Below are 10,170 nucleotides of genomic sequence, written 5' to 3' on the forward strand. Positions count from 1 at the left end.
AGCTCGATCTCAGGGGAGCCTACAACCTGAATAGAATTCGTGAAGGGGATGAATGGAAGACCGCATTTAATATCCTGTTTGGACATTTTGAATGTTTAGTAATGCTGTTTGGATTATGCAATGCTCCGGCCGGCTTCATGGACGCCATTTTTCACGATATCTTTGGGGTCTTCAAGGTGGTTTATTCGGATGACATATCAATTTTCTCTCCTGATTGGGAATCTCATGTGAGTCCTTTACATGTTGTGCTTTCGCGCCCATGAGACAATAAATTGCTTGCCAAATTGGAGAAACGTCAGTTCAGGGTGCAGAAGGTGTCGTTTTTGGGCTGTGTGATAACTCCTTCTGCAATACAGATGGATTCTGATAGGGTTCGTGTAAACCATACGTTTATCAGGAACTTTTCTGTAGTCGCCAAACCGTTGACTGACCTAACCAAGAAGGGCGCTGATTTAGTTAACTGGTCACCTGAGGCGATAGAGGCTTTTGTAAGTTTGAAGAAGGCATTCTCGTCAGCTCCTGTACTGGTATAACCCGATCTTAACTTGCCCTTTGTGGTGGAGGTAGATGCATCCGATCATGGTGTGGGGGCGGTTTTATCGCAGGGTTCCGCCTCCCTGGCCAAGTTGCAACCATGTGCCTTCTTTTCCAGGAAGTTCGGTCCTGCAGAGAGAAACTATGATATTGTCAATAGAGAATTATTGGCTATCAAATGGGCGTTTGAGGAGTGTAGACATTTTCTGGAGGGGGCAAAGCAGCAAGTTATAGTATTTACTGATCATAAAAATTTGATATATTTAGAGTCTGCTAAACATCTAAACGCACGACAGGCCTGGTGGGCTTTGTGCTTTGCACGCTTTAATTTTGTACTTGCATACATTCCAGGTTCTAAGAATGTTAGAGCTGATGCCTTATCCCGTAGTCTTGGAGCCCCTGAGCTGGAAGATTCCCATCCTGAGGGAATCCTGTCGCCTGGGATAATGATGGCGGCCTTGACGTCAGACATATCTAATCAGATTTTGGCAGCCCAGGCTGAGGCCCCAGTTTCTCTTCCCGAAGGGAAGCTTTTTGTACCCAATACCTGGCGGTTGCAGGTACTGGAGGAGGTCTATACATCGGTCTTAGCAGGGCACCTGGGAATCCATAGTACGTTAGAATTATGCAAACATATGTACTGGTGGCCGCGGATGGCCTGGGATGTCAGGAGTTTTGTGGAAGCCTGTACCACCTGCACTCATGGGAAAAGTGTCAGGAGACGTCCCGAGGGGCCCATTATGCCACTGCCTGTTCCATCTAGACCATGGTCGCACTTATCCATGGATTTTATTACCGATTTGCCCGTCTCTCAAGGGTATTCGGTAATATAGGTGGTAATATCGTTTTTCTAAGATGACTCATTTTGTGCCATTGAAGAAGTTACCGTCGGCTCCTGAATTGGCATCCATTTTTATTAAGAAAGTTGTATGGTTGCATGGCATCCCTGATGATGTTATGTCAGATCCAGGGGTACAATTTGTGGCCCGCTTTTGGCGAGCGTTCTGTAAGAACCTAATCTAATCTAATGGGCAGACGGAACGGATGAACCAAGAACTTATTCAGTATCTCAGGCTCTATGTGAGCGATCGGCAACAGCAGTGGGCAGAATTTTTGGCGTTGGCAGAATTTGCCATTAATAATCATTGCAATTCCGCGTCCGGTACCTCGACGTTTTTCTGTAATATAGGTCATCACCCCAGATGTTTCTTGGGGGCTTCTTCGGTTTCCGAGAATCCCGCAGCTAATGCTAGAGTTGCCAAGCTTGAGGAGGTTTGGGGTGAGGTCCGACGGAATTTAGAACAGGCCAGGAGAGGCATGTTAAGGGGTGGTGTGAACAAAGGCACCATCTCTGATTCCTTCTCAGTTGGTCAGTTGGTGTATCTTTCCTCCAAGAATTTGAGATTAAAGGTCCCCGCAATGAAATTAGCCCCATGTTTTGTGGGACCTTTCCCTGTTACCAGAGTTATCAATCCGGTGGCATAGAGGATTCATAATGTTTTTCATAAATCTTTGTTGAAGAAATACGTCCCTCCTGTCTAGTCCGCTGTTATTGGTACATTTTGTCTCTCTGTTAGTTGGTCTCTCCTGTCCATGTCCCGGGGTCCCCATCAGTGCAGAGTAGGGACCGCCGCCCAGTTGTCGCCCTGGGGTTTAGCCTAGGGGAGGCAAGTAGGTAGGGACAGGGGAGAGGGTTGGTTGTTAGGGACTTCCAGTCTTCCGTTCCTAACCGACCCTGACAACCCCATTCTGTAACGATGTGCTGTACTTGTGAATTGTCCATGCGAATTCTCAGATGAAAGTGCGTGATGTGTGAGATCACCTGGAGATGCAGCCGTCATTCTAGCAAGATCTTTTCATGCTAAAAAGTGCATTTTACAGTCTCAGAAATCTATATATATAAAATTGAATGTATGTCTGTGTGCGTGCGTGCGTGCCTGTCTGTCTGTCTGTTTGTCCTTTATGCGCTACTACACCATTCATCCGATCGCCATGAAACTTTGGGAAGTTGTTAAGTACACTCCTGGGAAGATTATAGGCATAGTACAACTATCCTATGATAAATGGCGCGCGCGCGAGCGTCGTCGAAAGTTACGACCCCCCACGTAGATCGAATAAGTAAGCCACCTGCTATTGTGATGTCATCACTGATGTCATCAACATCGGACGCCCTTGAACATGCCCCAACATGTTCTATAAAGCTGCATTGTGATGTCATTAAGGCTCTATTATGACACGTACAGCTTGGAACCACTAGAGCACGCCAGCCAATTACTATTGGAGTTGGAAGTGGGTAAACAAGTACTAGGATATCTTCCTAAGAAGCCACAGCAGCCGGATAAATTGTATGTTCCACCCAACGGCTATTTTATTCAGCCCGCAAGGGGGAAGCAGCGGCCTACAAAATCTCATTCAGGTAGGTAGGTTCAGTTCTTGGAGGTTGGGGAATGCTTATGGGCAAGGCCTTATGTCTCATCCCAACTCGATTTATTCAATTCTAAGCGCAAAAGAATTAGCGTCCAAATTTTATGTACGGAATTTAATTCTCTCACTTCCCAATGTCATAGAAACTTGAAATTTGGCACGGGCATTGATTATGTCATAAATGGGAAAAGCTAATGGGTCCCAACTTGATTATTCAATTCAAAGCGCCAAAGAATTGGCGTTCAAATTTTACGTACGGAATCTAATTCTCTCATTTCCTGATGTCATAGATAGATAGATAGACTGTATGCAATAACCCTGATAGATAGATAGATAGATAGATAGATAGATAGATAGATAGATAGATAGATAGACTGTATGCAATGACACGTACAGCTTGGAACCATAAAAACTAGAGCACGCCAGCCATTTACAGTCAGTCTCCATTGGAGTTGGAAGTGGGCAAACATGTACCTGCAAGGGGGAAGCAGCGGCCTACAAAATCTCAGTGGTCGCTGCTGCCGTCATCTAGATATATAAAAACGAATGTATGTATGTTTGTCTGTCTTCGCAGCAACGCGCGACGGGTACGCTAGTAGGGTATATATTCAACAAATAGCCACTTTATTAGAGACGCAAGCCAATTTACGGTTGGAGTGTCCCTGTATGGAAACTACAACCATGCCCCCGGAGTGTAGCATGAGATCATGCAACCAGTTTTTCAATTCAAACCTGACTTTTAGGTCTCTGTTAGGTAGATCATTTTAATTTGCAGGATATACAAACATTTAGGTTATATCACCACCTTAATCAGATTTCTACGACCTGTAAGTGATAAGGGTGACTTGGACCATAATTGTAATTTGAACCTGTAACGGAATAACGGTTTCCACTGTTGCATCTTTGTGGTCACACACTTTGATTGTCCCCAGATATTTAGATACAACAGTGAGGCTATAACTAGAAATGAGCGGGTTAATGACTGTGGTACCAGCTGCATACATAATAGCAGACTGAAAGAAGGGATCTATACACGGGAAGAATATACTATTGACACTTTGCTGCAGACACAGCCTGCATTTTGGGAGCTGTAGTGTTGACCACTCCCCTATATTCTGCAGTAAACTCTAGGGCTCCTTTTTTCCCTAAAAATATTTAACTTTGTGTTAATGCACAATTCATGTTTTTTAGGGAGCAGCTGTAAAGTTTGTATAAACTGTTCATAGAAGAGAACTAGATTCTGACAGAACAGTTAGAGGTCCAAGAAGGAAAAACCCAAGAGACTCCAAATATGTCCAGGAAGGTCAGATTACTTGTGGTATTATACGTTTTTGTTTTTTTATTATAAATATAACGGGGTAGATTCAACTTTTATTACCTTTTCTGTAGTACTTATTTTAACCGCTTAGTGACCAGCCCATAGTCTTTTTGTGTCCTGCCCAAGTGGGCTTTAATCCCTGAGGACGTGAAAACATGTGTCCTGCAGGTATTAAAGCCACGTGGGTTCTGGACGTGACAGCTCCATGCTGTCGGTGGCCGCAGATAGCCGACAGCATGGAGCTGTCATCCTGGGCTGTGGGGAGTGCCCTCTGGTAACGCGATCGCCGGTATTCGCCGGATACCGTCGATCGAATTAATGTAAATAAAAGTTCTTAAAAAGTTAGGCTTTCAGCTCCCCTCATTGATCGCTTCCATGAGGGGGGCTGAAAATGCTCACCAAGGTCCTCCTTGCTGTTCCCCAATGATTCGGTCTGGAGCAGACCCTCCACCACCTTCTGTGCATGCCTGCCAAAGGAAAAATGGCGGTGCATGCACAGAAGAGCAAATCGGTGCGGGAGATTTAAAATTTCCTGTCTCCTGGCTACTGAAGGTAGCCAGGAGGCAGGAGATGTCACCGGCGACCATAGTGAGCGGTCCCCGAGCCCCTGATTGCCGGTATCCAATGGATACGGAAAAGTATTTAAAAGTTTTAAAAAGTAAATGTTTCAGCTGCCCTCATGGATCGGATTCATGAGGGCAGCTGAGAATACTCACGACCATCCTCCATGATGTCCCAAGGTGATCTGGAGCTGCCATGGGCTTCTGCGCATGCGCAAAAGCCCAGATCGCTCGAGAAGTTTGAAATCTCCTGTCTCCCGGCTAATAGTTTAAAAACTAAAAGTTTCATCTCGCCTTATCGATCGGATCCATGAGGGGGATGAAAATGCTCCCCTAATGCCCCCCAAAGCTCCCCAAAGAGCAGGGCAACACCCTGATTTGCGCATGCGCCGGCAAAATGCCGAAGCATGCGCAGTAGAAGCCAATGCCAAAGCGGCATTTGGCATAGTAACCTGCAGGGACCAAAGTGATTGGTCCCTGCTGACATGGGTGGCTGTGATATACCTATCACAGCTATCCATGTAATTTGTTTAATAAATATGGCACATACCTAGTCTTGCGTATCTCTCTTCTGTCACTGAGAGAGATTTGTGACAGGAGAGAGATAGCAGAGAAAAAACATGTGCCATATACAGAGTGGAAAAAAAAAACGTCAATAACCATCATCACCCCGCCATCACCGTCCCTCATACCCTATTCACCCCAATATATCCACGTCTGGTTTTTGGGGCATTCATTTTTTTTTTCCTACCTCCATTAAAATTGTTTTTTCTAAATTGGAGCGTAGGCGTTACAGCACTGAGCAAGTGTGCGCTCAGTATATTCATCAACGTGAACCGCCATAGATGTCCTAGAGTTAAAAAAATTGGGGGGAATTGTCCTACTAAAGGGACTCGTAAAAAAGTCCCTAATACGGTTCTATTGGTCTACAAGCGCCGTTCACGTGACGCCCGTATTTGCGTCAATAATGCCCCAACGCACATATGAAAATATTCTGTTTTTTTTCATTATGCTAATAATGCCCAAATCTCCCCCAGAAATGACCCGGCGTATGATAGACTGTGCAAATTAGGGCCCCTTATATCGCTATTGCCTTTAAAAACATTTATACCCCCGAAAAAAATTTGTACATGAACGAGTCGCTCATGAGTTTTAAGGGCCGTCTATCCTTTCACCAATTTATAGCCTCAAAGCGCCCTAGATATGGCGTTAAGCTATATAAATTTTGCGAGAGCGTGGCAGATATACATGCAATTTTTACAGATACAGGGGCCGGCGGAACTGTCCACAAAAATAGGGTGGAGTTCCCACAGCACCTGGTTTCCAGGCGTGTAGACAGAGGAGCATCTTACGCACTGGCAAATGACCCCTTGCTTGCCGTAAAGTGGCGTGACAGAAAAGACATTAATATGCTCTTCACTGTGCACGCAGACACCTCCGTTGCAGTAAGGGAGAAAGGTGCTGCAGGGGAGAAAACTAAACCGGTCAGCATCAGACTACAATTAATTTATGGGGAACGTCGATCTGTCAGACCAGGCACTACAGCCATATCTCGTCAAGCGCAAAACGAGAGCCTGGTATAAGAAGGTAGCGATCTACCTGATACAGATCGCGCTATGTATAACGTGCACGTCACTTATAAATCATCTGGGGGAACGCTAAGCTCACAGAGCGCCATTTTTAGCATCCCATCCCTGAAACTGCATGCAAAAATATCCACCCAAAAAGTGTCGGGTCTGCAGCAAACAAGGGAGGAGGAGAGATACACGATTTTATTGCCCCATGTGTCCATCCCACCCAAGCCTTTGTAATTACCCCTGCTTTGAAACCTACCATACCATTTTACATTATTAATTTTATTTAATATATAGGAAACGTCAAAAGGGAGTGGGGTTCTTTTTAGGGAGTCAATTTTATTTTTATTACCCAGTTTTTCCTGCTTAACCCCTTAACGACCAGCACATAGTGTTTTTACGTCCTCCCGAAGTGGGCTTTATTCTCTGAGGACGTAAAAACATGTGTCCTGCAGAAAATAAAGCCCCTCGGGCTCTGAACGTGACAGCTCCATGCTGTCCATGCCTGCAGGTAGCTGACAGCATGGAGCTGTCATCCCGGGCTGCGGGGACCCCCCCCCCCCCCTTCCGGCAATGCGATCGGCGCCGATCGCATAAAAGTTACAAAAAGTGCAAAAAAAGTTAAAGATTCAGGTGCCCTGATGGATTAGATCCATCAGGGCAGCTGAAATTACTCACCCGGGTCCGCCGCACTGTTCCCCGCACTCCTGGTCCTCCGGGCCCCGAACCCTGAACCCCGAAGCCTGGCGGCCTGGGAAGTTTAAAGTCTCCTGGCTCCCGGCTCCTGTAGGTAGCCAGGAGGCAGGAGATGTCAGCGGGGACCGCGGTGAGCGGTCTCAGGTGCCGCGATCGCCGTTATCCAATGGATAACGGCAATCGCGGCGGAAAAGTAAAGAAAAGTGTAAAAAAAGAAAAGCTTCACCTCCCCTCATGGATCAGATCCATGAGGGAAGGTGAAAATACTCACCCCCCTTCCTCCATGTCCTCCGGCCGGTGTGGGGACCCTCTGCTGGCTTCTGCGCATGCGCCGATGTGGCGCGATGCGCAGAAGGCCGGAGAGCCCGGCAGATTCAAAATCTCCCTGCACCCGGCTGTCACAGATAGCCGAGTGCAGGGAGATATGACTGGGGACCGCTGTATGCGGTTTCCAGTCATATGATCACCATTATCCATCGGATAACGGTGATCATATAAAGTTAAAGTTTAAAAAAAAAAGTTAAAAGTTAAAAAAAGTTTAAAAAGTTAAAGTTTCATCTCCCCTTACGGATCGTATCCATAAGGGGGGATGAAATTACGTACTCAAGGTCCCGGATTTGTTCCCTGGTGGGATGTTGATCCGTGGACCTTACCCCAGCTTCTGCGCATGCGCCTGTCAGCATGATCTGGGGCTTGCAGCAACTTGCAACCTATGCCACCATTTGGTCCCAACCTTAATAACACAACAGGTTGGTGTGCTCAATGAATTCAGCTCTGCTCCTTCAATGCAGTTATCTTCTAATCACTCTTGCAGAACAGATAATGGGCTTTATATTGTCCACAATGTGTGTGTAGCTCCTGACAGCAGCATGATGACACGTTCTCCGAAATCTGTGCTTTTCTGTGATGACTACCTTGAACCCCTTATTCTGATGGTTGTTGGAGTCAGCAGTCTTAAAGGAGTTTCTTATCAGAGATCATCATCAATGCAAAACATCTACAGAATCCTTGCAGACAAATGTACAGAGGCTGCAAACTGATCATCTTCCCACGTAAACCCACTGCTCCCAAAAAGTGTTCTGTCCCAGTCTGATTGGTCATATTATACATATATAATATGGAGCACTAGGAAAATAATTTGCTTATTCCCAGGGCATTCTGGAAAGAGTCACATTGAGTAGGCTGATTGCTGCTCGAAGGACATTGCCAGACTAGGAATTGAAGCTCCAGGAAGATAATTTGCTTATTCCCGGTGCATTCTGGGACGAGCAGAGTCATTGTAAATGGGATAATTGCTGGGTTTGAACTGGTCTATCTGCTCAGAGGACTTTGCCAGACTGCAGCACTTAGTAATATCTTAAAGGTATAATATCATTACAAGATTCTGGACTTTTAAAACTTTGAAAGTGGATATCATAGAAGAGGAGAGTAGCCATATAGTGAGCTGCAACGTATGCTATATATTTACAGACCTACCAAAGGAAAATCCAAACTTCACCAGCCACAAATGCAAGATTGTGTCTTCAGAACAGAATAAAGATTGATCAAATAAGTAACACTTCGTTTTTATTAGATGGCATTTCACTCCCCATTTATACAGTTTTTTTCCCATCGATGTATATCTGTTTTTGTATTCCATCATTGGAAATGAAAAACAAAATGCAACCTTGCAGAACCCATTGATACGCTGAAATTATGGAATTCTTGTGGTTTTTGCCACATTACATCTAGCTGTCTTACTGGAATCTGCAGCTGAGAATCCCCAACACAAGCGTGAACAGCGCTAAGATTCTTTATTTTCTCCTTATAATTAGAGATGAGCGAGTATACTCGCTAAGGCTAACTACTCGAGCGAGTAGTGCCTTAGTCGAGGATCTGCCCGCTCGTCTCTAAAGATTCGGCGGCTGGTGCGGGTGACAGGTGAGTTGTGGGAGTGAGCGGGGGAGAGCAGGGGGGAGAGAGGGAGAGAGGGATCTCCCCTCCATTCCTCCCCACTCTCCCCGCTCCCCGCCCGCCGCCGGCACCCGAATCTTTAGAGACGAGTGGGCAGATACTCGACTAAGGCACTACTCGCTCGAGTAGTTAGCCTTAGCAAGTATACTCACTCATCTCTACTAATGTATTTGGTGTGCTCCTGTATGCTAATACATTATGATGTGCGTCACTATGACACAGACTGTTCTTAGGTCAACACTTAGTATTTCCAAATGGCAGGCTTAAAGCTCATACACACGGGCATACTTGCAATCTGTATTATGCTTGTATTTTTACTCATGTAATACGGAGAGCAGAAACCACATTTATTTGCATTGGGGTATTCAGACATGTGCCTTATATGACGACTCCTAGGACTTTCTGCATAATTGTGTCACTAGAGTCCCTCATTGGATTTCCATTTAATTATTATGCAAGAGTCTCTCTTGACAGTTGCTATCAAGGAGTTAAAGAGACTCTGTCACCTACTTTTGCCCTAAGATTATGGGCTAAAAGTAGGTAACCCACCGAGTCAGGGGATGTAAGTGCTATATTACCTTCCCTATCATTCCCCCAGTGTGAGTGCTGGAAGCCAACCCTCAGTGCATTGAGCGGCACGCCAAGTAGTCCACCCATTGTAAAATTCTAATGGCTATGATTGGTTCATTGAGCACAGGCTCTGATTGGTTGAGCCATGGCGCTTGAGAACCAATCACAACCACGTCTTCCTGGAGGGATTTTGATCCTCCAATCCAGGAAGGGCTGGCAGAAGACTAAAGAAGAGTGCTGGAAGTAAAGAGGAGACACGCCGCAGATGAAAGCACCTCTTAAGTGATGTATTACTCTTTTTTGCATTTTTGATTCAGCTAGGGCTGAGTTTAGGGCTTTTAAAGTAGTATTTTCTTGTAAAAGTTGCGTCGCACTGCACGAAAACCACATTTTTTTACAACAGAAAGGAAGGTTCCATAGGGAAACATGGGTTACAAAAAAAATAGCAAATAATGGCTGTAAAGCATGTCACGATTTTGTAGTTTCGCAAGCTACAAAACATTGCTCATGTGGAAGAACCCATTGGAAAGCATGGGCTTCA

The 10,170-nt window shown here is 45.4% G+C and overlaps 1 non-coding gene across 1 annotated transcript; it reads left to right on the forward strand.

Moving 5' to 3' along the window:
* The first annotated feature begins 7,976 nt into the window (after window positions 1-7,976).
* On the forward strand, window positions 7,977-8,056 carry LOC136622669 (small nucleolar RNA MBII-202). Its single transcript, XR_010791862.1, has one exon. It is a non-coding gene; the product is annotated as a small nucleolar RNA MBII-202 (small nucleolar RNA).
* Window positions 8,057-10,170: the final 2,114 nt, after the last annotated feature.

The sequence above is a fragment of the Eleutherodactylus coqui genome, chromosome 3 (genome assembly GCF_035609145.1).
Source record: "Eleutherodactylus coqui strain aEleCoq1 chromosome 3, aEleCoq1.hap1, whole genome shotgun sequence".
NCBI lineage: Eukaryota > Metazoa > Chordata > Amphibia > Anura > Eleutherodactylidae > Eleutherodactylus > Eleutherodactylus coqui.